This window comes from Pinus tabuliformis, chromosome X (assembly GCF_031772625.1).
Source record: "Pinus tabuliformis cultivar Carrire ecotype Pingquan chromosome X, CPIR1, whole genome shotgun sequence".
Classification (NCBI taxonomy): domain Eukaryota; kingdom Viridiplantae; phylum Streptophyta; class Pinopsida; order Pinales; family Pinaceae; genus Pinus; species Pinus tabuliformis.
The window spans coordinates 923,937,403-923,952,975 of NC_142308.1; the positions used below are offsets into that span (position 1 = coordinate 923,937,403).

The 15,573-nt window shown below is 37.9% G+C and overlaps 1 pseudogene; it reads right to left on the bottom strand.

Moving 5' to 3' along the window:
• Positions 1-3,563: 3,563 nt before the first annotated feature.
• Positions 3,564-4,976, bottom strand: LOC149142699 (DNA gyrase subunit B, chloroplastic/mitochondrial pseudogene; annotated as a pseudogene).
• Positions 4,977-15,573: the final 10,597 nt, after the last annotated feature.

Sequence of the window (15,573 nt, forward strand, 5' to 3'; positions counted from 1 at the left end):
TGGAAGACAACCACTAGCTTCACCCCTTACGACTTGGTGTATGGGAATAAGGCTCTTGTCTCCATTGATTTTGAGTACAACACTTTGAGAATGACAACGTAGTTGGGTTTGTATGTTACCAAGGCACAACAAGAGAGGTTACTCCAGCTCAACAATTTAGATGAATTTAGGATGCAGGCCTTCCTACACACATAAGTGACTCAAGTACAAAGAAAGGTTTGGCATGACAAGAAAATAAAAGACAAATTTTGTCAAGAAGGTGATGACTCCACGTTCAAGGACTTCAAAGGAATTGATAACCAGGTGGTTGGGCCCATATATGATAGAGAAGTTCCATGACAACGAGGTTGTGAAAATAAGGACCATTGACGAAGAAGTATCTCCTTGTTGGTCAATGGATACAGATTAAAAACCTATAAGATACATTTATGAAGGGAAGAGTTCATAGTACTATTAGTAAGTAGGTGAATGTTCTTGGAAGTGTCTGAGCTTCCATCTCACTAAATTCTTAAAACTATTTTATTTTTTAAAAAAATGAAAAAAGAAAAAAACAATAAGGGACCTAGGTGAAAACCTCTATGAGGCATTTGAGGCCAACTTTTGGGTTGAAAACCTACTTGAGGAAGCCCAAGAGTGAAAAAAGGAAAATAAAAATATCCCTGGGTGAAAACCTCCCTTGAAGCGCCTAGTGCACGCAGATAGGTTGAAAACATCATTTGAGGAAACCTTTGTGTCCTTCAAACAAAAATGAAAAAAAAAAAAACAAAATGACATGGCAGGGACCTCAAACCTGCCCACTAATAAAATCCTGTAATTTTTGCAAGTTTTTAAAGGAAACAAAGTACTTAGAGTTTAGTGGTGTTTATGGGTCGAAATGTACTGCCAACATCTAAGGGGTCTCCCTGGTGTGAAGTCCCAAATAGACCTCACACCATTTGGGATAGGATCTCCATCCGGTATGTGGGTCTGGCTACGACCATGAATTTTCTCTTCTCTTGGTTATCAAATGAGAAGGTGTCAGAGTAGGGCAAGAATGAAATTCTCAGGAAACAAAACAAAATCAGCCCGAGATTGAAAAATTGTAGAAGTAGGTGTGAACAAGTCTCAGCAACAATACGAATAGATATACATTGAGAGGGACTAGTGAGCTAAAAACCCCATCAGAAATAATAAATAGGAACATGCCAGAAGTCAACTGTGAAGTAGTTCACAATAGGTCACCGACATGGCAAGGAACAAATAAACATAAATTCAAAAGAAAAACATGCATGCAACCACTATGTATCAGTACATAACAGGTTGCGTATATGAAAGCACACATACAAATATGGTGAGCTACCAAACAAATAATACAACCCCCATGAGTAAGCATGGGAATTAGTGCCAAAGATAAAAGAAAAAATCTTATTTGCAACTTTGAATACATATCATGCAATTTTTCAATAACCAATAGTGGAACATGGGTTGTTCATACCGTTGCCCAATGCCAAAACCCTAGCCCCACTGCAAATCCACTCTACTAGCTACCAAGAACTGAGTGGCCATAGCTCTAAAGCATAAATCAACTATCTATATTGGCCTCAATTCAAGTGCTAGAATCCATTTAGATGAGGGATGAGGGCACATTTATAGAGGTCAGGTGACTGTTCACCTACCATGACCTTTGGCCTTCCCTCATGCCCTTTCAACTACCTTCATGCCTCTTAAGCTTCCACACTATTCTCTCATGTGTACTGCCTAGTACAGGCTTACTTGATCTCAGCCTAATTACTAAAAACATAGGAAAACATTTACATCATGATGAAAAAGAAGAAGAAGATGTAAAGGGTTCTTGTAGAACCTAGAAAACTTATCACCAAGGCGATCACCATAGTTCAATACCAAATTGTGTGTTTCCTTGCCTACATGGAATGCCATCATAGTTTCCATAGTGTCTTGATCAATTATGTGGAGCCAACTTGTTCAATAGTTGGGAATCCTAGCTATAGGGTTTCCCACAAGTAACCATAGATCTCTCCTCATAAGTGGAAGTTCTCGCTCTCCTATACCTTGTAAGAAAATAACCATAGTTATACACGATGATAATCGAAGAACCACGCCATAAATGTAAAATAGATAAATAAGTAACAGTGATCATGAAAAACCAAAATCATCTTTGGAGCCCTGGATAGTCCTATCCTGTGCCATGGCAGTGCCAGAGAGGGTGGATTTGCAAGGTCTTCCTAGAATTCCATATCATCCTTCCTGGATTTAATCATAGTGAATCCAAATCCTAACTTCTACCTTAACTAGTCCAGCCACCACTAGGATAGAAATCTCCTTGTGGAAACAAACATAAGATATTATGAATGGATGTTGTCTCCCTAGTTTCCATTGGTGGGTTTCCCTCCTGTCCAAGTTATTGACTATAATCTGAAGTAACAACCATGATACTGCAGCTATAAAATATATGTGCTTCCCTATCCTCCCAAACGAACACTCCAACAAGTGTCCCTGTTGCTTGTAAATGACACTTTGAAGTCATTTGATTTGAGAAAATAAATGGTATCGAAGATATCAAAGACCACAAGTATATTCTAATAACCACAAAAATCGAAATCTTGAACTCGGGGAAATTGTAAATGATTAAAATTCTTTTGTGGAGTTGTCATATTTCCTCAAAATCATAATCTCATTATTGAAAGAAATTGTGAAGTGTTCTATACAAGTTGACTAACCAGTATTGAATTGTTTCATCTCTCTGAGCATCCCCTTTTTTGTGTCATGAGCCACTTTAGGTTTTTGTCCTTGAATTTATATTAATTTCTCGATCAGATGACAAATTTTATCGATCTCGCAATGCAGCGCAACCATTCAGAAGAAGAATATTTTCAAGAGACACTTCCACCAAAGTAGCAACTGGTGAAGTAGTTCATGACTTATGAAATGTCACATAGTTGCATTTTCACAAAGTCACATTATTTGGATGTTCCCGTAAAGCATAGGAATGTGATCTCATGACCTAGGTGGTAGTGCAACTCACTAGAGGTCGTATGGTCATAGGGAAGCGTTGGTTGTATTTTCTACAATCTGGCCTGAGGCATTGGAATGCGACTAAGCGACTTGGCTAGAAACAGGACCTCCTCCAGGTCGCTCAGTCGCAGTGAAGCTGGTCGCACTTCGAGCTGAGACTCTTAAGACATGATTTCACAACTTAAGGTCTTTCTAAAAGAATGTGACCCTTCAAAATGTTGGTGTTGGTAGCTTCACACTCATTGGGGTACTTTCAATAGGCTCACCGCAAATGATAGGCATACATTTGTAGACTCTTATGAAGTTTTAATTTTCTGTTGGAATACAATACACTCAGCCCTTACTTCCCAAAACATTACCTTTAATACTACCCTTTGAACTTACTATGTGATAATACAAACACAAAAGAAACATCACCAGAAAAATCTACTCTCAGATTTGAATTTTACAACAAAATCAACAATGCACATGGCTTCTAAGACCTTGACTTTTCATAGCCACAACATGGTTGAGAATATAGTTCACAAGATCATCTCTGCTTGGGAATTATCTTAAATATCAAGGTTCAGCATGTTGATTTTAGATGAAAATTTCTCAATAAGTTCCTTTCGTGGTTCCACCCGATTCCCCATTAATAAAGAGAGAACCTCATTTGCTTCTGCAACATCTTCCCCTGTTAGTTGTTTCAGCTTCCTTATTGCTGGATTCAAGGTCATCTCCCAAATTGTAAAGGCATCCTCTCTCCTATTCCTTTGAAACGCTCGATGTTATATGATGCATTTGATGGATGATTCTTCTTCAAGTCCTTTAAATCACCATCATTGAAGCAGTAATGAAACTGCATACCCCTCTCAACCCTGTATAGTGGTGGAACTCTTCCTCACAAAGAGTTTACTGATATATGAAAAAAATTTAATAGAAGAGTGTGAATATGAGCACTATCTACATCAGCATCTATAAGGATGATGATCTTATGATATCGTAAATCATTTTCTTGAAATCCTCACCCTTCACCGTAAGTCCTAATCCAATGATAAGATCTTGAATTTCTACATTTTTATACATATCTTCTTCAACTTTACATTCAATGTTGAATATCTTACCATGCAGAGGTAAGATAACCTAAAATCGCCTATCTCATCCTTGTTTTGCATCCCCTGCAGACTCTCCTTCAACTATAAAAAATCTCAAATTCATAAGGATTTGATGCAGAGCAGTCATCAAACTTTCCAGGAAGTGCAGATGACCCTAAAATGATTTTTCTCCGTACTAATTCTCTTGCCCCTTTTCCTACCATGGATGACTTTTACACAGCTAAAACCTTTGAGAGAATGAGTTCTAGAACTCGAGGATTACATTCCAAACACTTTTGTAAGATATCATTGAACAGATTAGTTCACGATCCTCCTAACCTCTGGATCTCCTAACCTTGTGTTTGTTTTCCCCTCAAACTCTGGTCTTGAAAATTTAACTGAAACTACACATGTCAACCTCTCCCTCTCATGTTAACCACTGAGGTTCTCATCCTCTTCCTTGATAAGATTTGACTTCCTTCCAAGGTTATTCATTGTACTGGATAATGCATATTTCACACCATCCATATGAGAACCTCGATCACTTGTTTGGATATTGTTTTCATATCCTAACAAGGTGTTTGTATATGCATCAAAGCACCACTGAAGGGCTAAGTCAACAATGACTTTGTCTCTTTCCTTCTTAAAGGAGATAATTCCATGAATAGGTTCCTTGTCATAATTTAGCCAACAGACATATTCAACTAAGCCTACAATATATTGATATTCGTTATAGGTTATATTTGTTGCATCCAAATTCTTCTCCATCAAGGTTATATTTACCTGTGGGTTTAGAAATGCAAGCTCTCTAACATGTCGAGCTGCTATGTTATAGTCAAACATTTTCATGATTGTGAATACTTCCTAATCTGGCCAAAACCTTACACACATACTGCAACACCAAAACTCACATTCTTATAGGTGACGAGAGTATCAAGGAGAATATTTTTAATTCAAAATTTAAATATCTATCAACTTACAATCCTTTTCAAGCCCATAGTAAACTTTCCAATTTCCATTTACCAATATCTTAATACTATAATTCCAATTGAGCTTATTATGGATGTGATTATGATATATTTATATGAAGGAACTTATTCCAAGGAGTTGTTTTCATATATGAAACTATCATAAGTGATTTTTTTGGATTTAATTTTCATGACTCTTAGTTTTCTCTAAGACTAACAAAATGATTAATGTGTGAGTAAACTTTTGATACAAATAGTTTTATTTTTACTGAAAAACCCAAAACACTCAAATCTAAAATCTATGCACAATTAACACAACTAAGCTTCTAACAAATTATGAATAGAGGAAACAAAAAATCCAAGCACATAAACGTTTTACACAACTTTTACATTAGAAAACCACAGTATGGGGAAAAATTAGCAAAGAGGGATTTTAGTATGCTTCAATGGAAATACTCATTAAATAATTACATCAGTGAATCGAGAAAAACTATAGAAATCGGCCTTCTCTCCTTTGTAATCATAGGGATTGAAATATGGCCTCTCTCCAGCAAAGTACAACCCTTTTTCATCAACAGATTTCATCCTAGAGTTCAACCTTGCATAAAGAAAGAAACTCGGCAGCCATACTCAACCTCTATTTGCTATAAACATCACCTAGGATTTGGCCCCACTCTTTTCTTATTACAAACAAGCTATGATCCTTCTTTCTCTAAACAAGACACCTTCTGTTGGTTTCTCAACCTTCCTTCTTCTCACTAAAATTGACCCTCTTCTCTCTCACTCAATGTGATCTCTAATTTGTCATTCAACCACTCTTTCCAACTAATTATTTGTAATTTCTCCCATAACCATATATTTTCCTTAAGATCTTCAAAGAATTTTTCAAAGGAAAAGAATTAATCTTATTATTTGATTTTTCAAATGGAAATATTAATTTCCAAAGTTTTAACTCTATACATATGACTTACACATCCAAAAATAACTAATTAAATTGATTATAATGCTTTTTCTAAGTCCATACATAGGAACAATTAAAAAAAAATCCAAAGTAAGTAAATTTTCAAGATATATTTTGCATTCTTGGATGCAAAGCTTATGCAAAGACACCTATTGTGGTGCAGGTAAATTCTAAGTGTAGACACAAACAATTCCTCTAGCCTAAGAGAGCGGGTCTAGCCAAAAACAAACAATCTATGGAAATCTCCTTAAGCCAGAATCAATTAAGAGGGCCTAGAGTGGGTCTAGCTAGAAAAAAACAATCTATGGAAAATATCCTTAAGCTAGAATCAATTAAGAGGGTCTAGCTCTTAGAATGCTATTCTGCTTGGTGATGATCTTGCTTCCTTACTCCAACTATCTTTCGTTTCCTTCCTTCGAATACCTAAAACAAGCAAACAAATAACAACAACAAATGTGAAAGCATATAATATTGTATTCAACCTACTTAACAGGTCAAGGAACATTAAACCATAAAGATGTAAAATAACACTTCATGTAGTAAATCAATAAATAGCTATATTAATATAAATTAGAAAGAGATACAACCAATGCCATGACATTTCTAGTCTCCTCCGACATATCTGGGTTCCCACACTTCTGCTAGCATCTCATGGATAGCCCCAACAATGAAAGTTTTAAGGCCTCTTCGCTCTAGTCTCAAACCAAACCAAAACATACTATTCTCCCTCAAACGTACACTAGAAAGCTACAAGCTCTAGATGTCTTGCTGATCATTCAATCTCACTCCAAAACTAGTTTAGCTTGGGAAAAGAGAGGATTATATAGCTTGGATGGAGGGGAGATGGTTCCTCTCATCATGGGAGAAGGCCTTACCTCTTGGGTTTGCTCCATCCTAATAGGGGGAAGGAGCCCAAATTGACTTCCTCGGCTCCATCTAGCTGAACCATCTACCAGGTTTCCATTACAAAGCTTCTAGACCCGGAAGCTTCAACTCCATATTTCAAAAACTTTCCATAAGAGGATCAACATGACAGGAAAAGGGCTCAGTCACTCTATATGACGGTAGTGCTAGTCTTAATCTTTGCAAATCAGCATGAGGAGGAAACTTTTTACTAGCGTTGGTCTGGTAAACTAAGGTAAAAGGAAGATTCTTGGGAAATGATGCAAAATGGAATCATTATGCTCATGAATAGGGACATACTCGGAGTTTCTTCATGACAGGGAAGCATTTAGGGGTCACTGTAGAGGTCCTCCAGGATCATGGACGGGGAGTACAGGGATAGTGACAAAATGTTGGACGGGGAGTACAGGTGCAATGGAAAAATGCTTTGTAACAGATGCCCCCTAAAGCATGAAGGCTGAACTAAAGTGAAGGGTGAAATGCATTACAAGTGGATGCGGGGAACCGGATTCCATTGTTTGAAAACCTTCAAGCAAGCATAGATACATATGCATCACTGAAAACTCTGACAAATGATATATGAATCGTGGTATGGACGCATCCATCCAAGGAATGATCATGTGAATGGATCCAAGGCATGGGCGTAGCCTCCAATTGAGAGGATCATATCGAAACCAACCAAAAATGAGAAGAATCACATATAACAACTCATGGTATGGTCGCAACCATCCATATAAAAGAGACATGTATATAACCATGATCATGTGACATTGCCTTGCAACCTGGACTGGTGTAATCTGAGCCTAGGGTCTTATGCTACAAACAACCAGATCAAAGTATAAATCCTAACATGTGAACGATTTTGTCGAAGTTGAACATGCTAGAAAGTCGCTCGATTATCGGTTAATGATGTGAAACATTAACAAGCGCGAGAGAACCCACCAATAATGGCAATGTCTCTCAAGGTACTAGGAGCATAGTTCATAGAATTTGAATAAAGGAACCAATGTTGAACACCCATGAAATCACCCGATCAAAAGCCAATGATGTGAACTTGTCATCGAGTGCGAAGAACTTGCCATTAAGGCATGCAAGCTCTAAGGTACTGGAAGGGAGTCTCTCGGTTAGCTTCCTGGATAATGAGTTGAAGTTGACAGCAAGAAACCATGTTGAAGGAGGGCCATGATGTATCCCACATCATCGACACAAGAAAAATGGATACAAATGATTTACAGATGATACAAAGAATCAGGCATAAGTGTAACTGCAGAAGGACTAACTATTGAACATATCAGCGACACAACTTTTGAGTTTGGTAGCTTTTGGATCCATAGGATCGGTGGTCATGAGGATGTGGCATAGAGAAAATGGAAGGAAAAAATGAATGGCCCAACTTAGGAAGGTCAATGATGAAAACGAGGATATCCCAACCCGACACAAAGAAGAAAGTGTCATGTTCATGAGTGAGTTATCGACACAACTGATAGAATTTCCAATTTTCCCCCACCATTTCTGGGAGGTACCCCAATAATTTTTTATTGCAATATTGAAGGGCATAGCATATTATTGCACTATAAGTTCATCCTTTGGAAGAATCCAACCTAGTAAGTTTAATGAGCCCTAGGAAGAAGAAGCTCATGTCCATCATGACGACGAATCCAATGTTGTTTAATATTTTAACGAGTTCGAAAAAGGTGTAACTCAATATCTTTTCCATGTTTAGAGAGTTTGAAAAAGGCATAGAAAAGAAAACTCCACATGACCCCTTTTTGTACATTTGTGTCTCTCGAGCCTGAAAAGGTAGAAAATAGTACCTAAGAGAACTGCTTGACCATTTCAGTCAAGGAGTACCTTTTTCGGAAATAGTTTATCCTAGCCCGAAAAATGGGTAAACGTATACTGGGTAAACAACATTTTGGAACCTTTAATTAGTTCAAAAATGACAAGAGCTCGACAACCTTTACATGTTTTAAGGTTCAGAAAAGAGCTGAAAACAAACCCCCCATTTTTACTATGTTTAACGAGTCAAAAAAAGGAAAAAATACTCTGCAATATTTTCATCTTTTACGAGTCAGAAAAGAGCTAGAAGGTGACTTGTCTTGGAGGAACGAGTGGTATAAAGGGTAGCAACTGGTTCCAGTAATGGAGGAACTACTCAAAACATGTAATGGTTAAGAGGCTGGCTAATAAAACCACTCATTGCTGTGGTTCCTCAGGAGAGGAAAAAACAACCAAGTGAAAGCATATGATCAGCCAAAGAGATGGTGGCGATGGAAGAAAAAAGATAAGGCTCATCTAGAATAAATCATCAGATTAAAATGGAAATCACGAGATGTAAATCTGGCATGGGTTCATCTTGACACAATCTTGAACCATGGAGAACTCTGCTTGGATTTAGTTTCATGTTTACACAAGCTTGAAACGAAAAACTATGCTTGAGATAAGTTTGCATGCCCCCGACATAATGACTTAATTCGAGGTACATGCCCCCCAAGTTTCATTTCATTCTATTAGGTGAAAGGAATGAGGTTCACTTTTGAGATCCACGAAAGACTCGACTGGGATTTTTTGAGATCTTAATCAAAGACTTGATTTGGAAAAAGGAGGTGATTCATTTTTTAATCAAGTTGAGAGAGTAAAGGAACTATCCTCTAGACCCTTCTTTCATTTTTTAACGAGGTTGACACAAGACTAGGAACTATCCTCATGACGTATGTTCATGACCCATAAGATAACATGGCTCCCAAGAGACCTTCACTAGCTGGAAGAACCACGCTCTATGAGGAATACATATCATTTCGTACCAAAGACAAATCGGGTTCCAATGCCCCCAGTACATAATGTACAATACCATCTGTATGATGATCAGCATATGCAGAAATGGAGCGTGTAGACACATAATTGACTTTGTGGCCAGGAAGTTACTGTTTATAAAGAAGAGCTGAGAGGTGATGATGGTTTCAAAGGAGGTGCATGGTGACCAATTGTCAGGCGGAAAGAGTCGATTGTGCGGACACAACCGACCTCCCTAGGAGCCTAAGACTCTCAAGTGACAAACAAGACAAACAAGAGCAATCCTTCTCTAAACATGCATTTACTATATGGGAAATCAAGTGTTTAGATCCTACCTGTAATCCAACGCTGTTGTAGCAGTCCAGCTCCGCTGATCCGGATGAGCTCCTCCTTCACTTTGAAACCTACATACACTAACAATCAAACGATTAAATAGCACTTGATAATCTCATAGAATAAAACATATTTAACACATAGACCAAGGAGTACATGAAACAACTCATAAATAACAAGTTATTGAGAAGAATGGACTCATTTGCATTAATAGGTAACAAAAGGAACAAATACAACCTGAGCCTTGGTGTTGTTCAAGTCCCTCCCAGGGTCCATCAAGAGTTCTCCTTTACTTTGACAAAGCTCACCCACTTCCAAATAGAACAAGCAAAGATGGCAATCTCTCCTCACAAGCTTCTAAATGGGAGTCCTAATTCCTGCAGCATTTACCCTTAGAAATGTATAGCTTCCAACCTCCTCTCCTTCTGGCCCAATGCCTGTATTTATAGTGCTCAAGAGGAAGTTAATCAGGTCCACCATCAAAGGGATAATCCCCTCTTTGGATGGGATAGCTCCCTCATTGATGGGATAAGTTCCTCTTTGGTAGGAGTGCATGAACCATCTGGAGGCGCTCAATACACGTCGAACAACCTTCTAGAATGCTCTAGAAATGACCACAAGTGACTTTTTAAAGATGAAACTTGCGCATTTTAACCTTTACAGGGGGACGCACCTGCCCCTTTACATACAGAGCGTCCAAAGACGCAGATTTTGTGAACATTGGGTGCGTCCCCGTAGGTAAGGTTGAGAGAACCTGCGTCCCCAGAGATAAATACATTTATAAAAGACTTTCTCTCTTTTTGGAGTTTGACATGGAGAGCAGAGGCATAAGACTTGCCTAAGAGGATAGCATGACTGTTGATTGAGCCATACTAACTGTAAATAGTCATGGTGACATTTTTTAGTGTAACAGATTGCCCCCTAAAGTGCGAAGTCTGTAATAGATTAGGGTTTTGTATTATCTAGGAAGGGTGAAGCGCTTTATCATTTCAAGGGTTATCTCGTGGAGAGCCTGGTCAGAACCTGCAATTTTCAACACAAAATACATGTATAAGATTATATCATCACTGAGGTAAGCATTCCCATACTCAGATTAAAACTTTAACTAACAGACTAACTACTCTGATACAGGAATGATTTTGCAGTACATCATAATCATAAACTTTTGTAGACACAGTATGGGCGTAGCCATTTGTTTATGATGAGTCTACTTAGATAATGAATACAAAACTCCTCGCAGCCAGGATGGTGGAAACTAGATCCAGGGTCTTCATTTCTACTTCCCGAATTGGTACGATTCTAGCCATGTGAATAAATGAGTTGATGTCGAACATGGTAGAAACCACTTGATTACCAGTCGATGATGTAAACTGTTAACAAGCGTGAGAGAGACCACCAGTAATGTCAATGGTTCTCAAAGTACCCAGTACAATCCATGATACGTGAATGCATGAGTTGATGTCGAACATTTCACGGAATCCTTTGATCGAAGGTCAATGATGTAAACTGACGTCAAAGGCGAGAAACCTGCCATTGATGCATGCAGACTTCAAGGTACTGACGATTTCTAAGTCATCTCTCTAGATAATGTGCTGATGTCATCTATGAGATCTACTCAAACTCTCGACTCAAGTTGAGGAGGATTTGTTTCATTTTTTAACGAGCTTGACACAGGAAAAGAACTATGCTCGGATTCAGTTTCATGTTTACGCAAGCTTGAAATGAAAAACTATGCTTGTTATAAGTTCACATGCCCCCAGCATAATGACGCAAAACGAGGTACATGCCCCCCAAGCTTCATTTCATTCAATGAGGTGGATGGAATGAAGCTTTACTTTCAAGATCTTGGAAAGACTTGTGGGAGTTGTTTCATTTTTTAGTGAGGTTGACACAGGTTGAGCATAGTTCCTTATCTTGTGTCAAGCTCGTTAAAAAAATGAAATAAGGATAGGTTAGATAGGTAGATTTTAGAGAGTAGTCATGAGCATAGTTCCTTGTCTTGTGTCAAGCTCATTAAAAAATGAATCAAGGATTTAAGAGCATAGTTCCTTGTCTTGTGTCAAGCTCGTTAAAAAATGAATCAAGGTTTTTAGAGTAGAGTTTTTGTTAGGTCGATTGTAGTTACGAGCATAGTTCCTTATCTTGTGTCAAGCTCGTTTAAAAAATGAAAAGTTTGAGAGAAACCTGCATTTTTCAACACAAAATACATGTATAATATTATATAACGAATACAAAACTCCTCGCAGCATGGATGGTGGAAACTAGATCCAGGGTCTTCATTTCTACTTCCCGAATTGGTACGATTCTAGCCATGCGAATAAATGAGTTGATGTCGAACATGGTAGAAACCACTTGATTAGCAGTCGATGATGTAAACTGTTAACAAGTGTGAGAGAAACCACCAATAATGTCAATGGTTCTCAAAGTACCCAGTACAATCCATGAGATGTGAATGAATGAGTTGATGTCGAACATTTCACGGAGTCCTTCGATCGAAAGTCAATGATGTAAACTGTCGTCAAAGGCGAGAAACCTGCCATTGATGCATGCAGACTTCAAGGTACTGACGATTTCTAAGTCATCTCTCTAGATAATGTGCTGATGTCGATAGAAAGCGACCCGTTGCAGGCAAGCCCACAACACGAAACCATAGTTCAAGTTGAAGAAATGTTGCTGTAAGGACTGACTCAGGGATGGTCAAGATGGATGAAAAGTATTTTGCATATGAAAGTTTTGTTTGCAGACCTCTTGAACACATAACGACACAACAGATGGCTTGGTGACAAATGACTCAAAGTTAATCCCCGGAACCCGGCTGAAGACTTTCAAAGTGGTTTGATCAACTGTGAGGTAAAGAATTTCCCAACCCAGGTGAATGAAAAGTGTCGTGTCCAAGAGTGGTAATAAAGTTTCTTCTGAGACAAAAGATAACAAACAGGTTCATTCTTCTCTCTTTTCCCCCACCATTTCTGGCAAGTACCTCTTTATTTTTAACAAGCTTGAGGAGGATAACATATGCTTGATTATAAGCTCATCCTTCGGATGAGTCCAACCTAGTTTTGATTCGAACCCTAGGAAGGAGTGGTTCGTTCCTGTTTGTAATTGAACAGGTCCTTTACTGTGAAATGTTTAACGAGCCCAGTTAAGGAGAAACTCAGCGTTTTTCAATTTTAGAGAGTCTGAAAAACTTAAGAAGACTCCAAGTTGAACTTTTTCGTAGATTTGTGTCCCTCAAGCCCGAAAAAGTATAAAATAATACCTGGGGGAACCGCTTGATCTTGCAACCAAGGAGTACTTTCATAATTACTGCCACTGACCTGAAAAGTAAAAAGCGATCAAAGACACGTCGTTTTATTTCCGTATCGAGTTTGAAACGACAAAAACCCGGCAATCTTTTCCTGATTTTACAGTCAAAAAAGGGCTATAAGGGGACCGTCTTTTAATTCTGTTTTAACGAGTGTAAAAGAAACGCTCGACAATATTTTCATGTTTTAGGAGTCAGAAAAGAGCTTAAAAGATGACTCTGAGGTTTCACTTTTTCGTAAGTTTTAACGAGTTCGAAAAAATGATAAAAACATACTCATGGTTTTCATTTTTTCATAAGTTTTAATGAGTTCGAAAAAATGATAAAAAATGTACTCATAGTCGACTTTTCAATTTGACTTGCGAGCAGGAAAAGACAGAAATAACTTGGCATTTTCATTTGTTTTACGAGAATGAAAGACAGCAAAATAATCTCGGGATTTTCATGAGTTTAACGAGTCTTGAAAATAACTGAAATTGACTCGAGATAGGTTTCATTTTTACAAAAGCTTGAAACAGAGAAAAACAATGCTTCAAAGTAGTTTCATTTTTTCACAAGCTTGAAACAGAGAGAAAACTGTGCTTGATGCCCCCTAAGCGTAACTGCTAGAGCGCATGCCCCCCCCAGCTTCATTTCATTCAACTAAGAACAAGCTGGATGGAATGAAGGTTCATGAACGAGATCGTTTGAAAGACTCAACCTAAAACTGTAAGAAAATTATGAAAAACACTGAAATAACTAACCTAAATACTTAACATCTATGAGATCTACTCAAACTCTCGACTCAAGTTGAGGAGGATTTGTTTCATTTTTTAACAAGCTTGACACAGGAAAAGAAATATGCTCGGATTCAGTTTCATGTTTACGCAAGCTTGAAATGAAAAACTATGCTTGTTATAAGTTCACATGCCCCCAGCATAATGACGCAAAACGAGGTACATGACCCCCAAGCTTCATTTCATTCAATGAGGTGGATGGAATGAAGCTTTACTTTCAAGATCTTGGAAAGACTTGTGGGAGTTGTTTCATTTTTTAGTGAGGTTGACACAGGAAACGAACTATCCTCAAAACCCTTGTTTCATTTTTTAAACGAGCTTGACACAAGATAAGGAACTATGCTCGTAACTACAATCGACCTAACAAAAACTCTACTCTAAAAACCTTGATTCATTTTTTAACGAGCTTGACACAAGACAAGGAACTATGCTCTTAAATCCTTGATTCATTTTTTAATGAGCTTGACACAAGACAAGGAACTATGCTCATGACTACTCTCTAAAATCTACCTATCTAACCTATCCTTATTTCATTTTTTTAATGAGCTTGACACAAGATAAGGAACTATGCTCAAGAAGTTCGCATGCCCCCAGTATAATGATGCAAAGCGAGGTGCATGCCCCCCAGGCTTCATTGCATTCAACCGGCTGGATGAAATGAAGGTTTACTTTCAATATTTAACTTGAAAAGGGAGTTGTTTCATTTTTAAGGAGGTTGACACAAGAAAAGAACTATCCTCATACCTAATTCATTTTTTAACGAGGTTGACTCAGTAACAGGAACTATCCTCAAAATCCTACTTCCTACAAATCCTAAATTCTACTTGATTCATTTTTTTAATGAGGTTGACTCAGTAAAAGAACTACCCTCATGCCAACTGATTCATTTTTTAACGAGGTTGACACAGTAAAAGGAACTTTCCTCGTGACAGCCTATTTCATTTTTTAACGAGGTTGATACAGGAAAAACTCTCCTCGTAACATCCAGTTTCATTTTTTAACGAGGTTGAGACGGGAAAAAACTATCCTCGCAACTCCTTGTTTCATTTTTTAATGAGCTTGACACAAGACAAGGAACTTTCCTCATGATTTCCAGTTTCATTTTTTAACGAGGTTGAGACTAGAAGAAAATATCCTCATACCTGATTCATTTTTTAACGAGGTTGACACAGGAACAAAACTATCCTCATGCTAGCCTGTTTCATTTTTTAACGAGGTTGATACAGGAAAAAACTATCCTCGTAGCATCCAATTTCATTTTTTAACGAGGTTGAGAGAGGAACAAACTATCCTCGCTCACACTGATTCATTTTTTAACGAGGTTGACACAGTAAAAGGAACTTTCCTCGTACTAGCCTGTTTCATTTTTTAACGAGGTTGATATAGGAAAAAACTATCCTCGCACACACTGATTCATTTTTTAACGAGGTTGACACAGTAAAAGGAACTT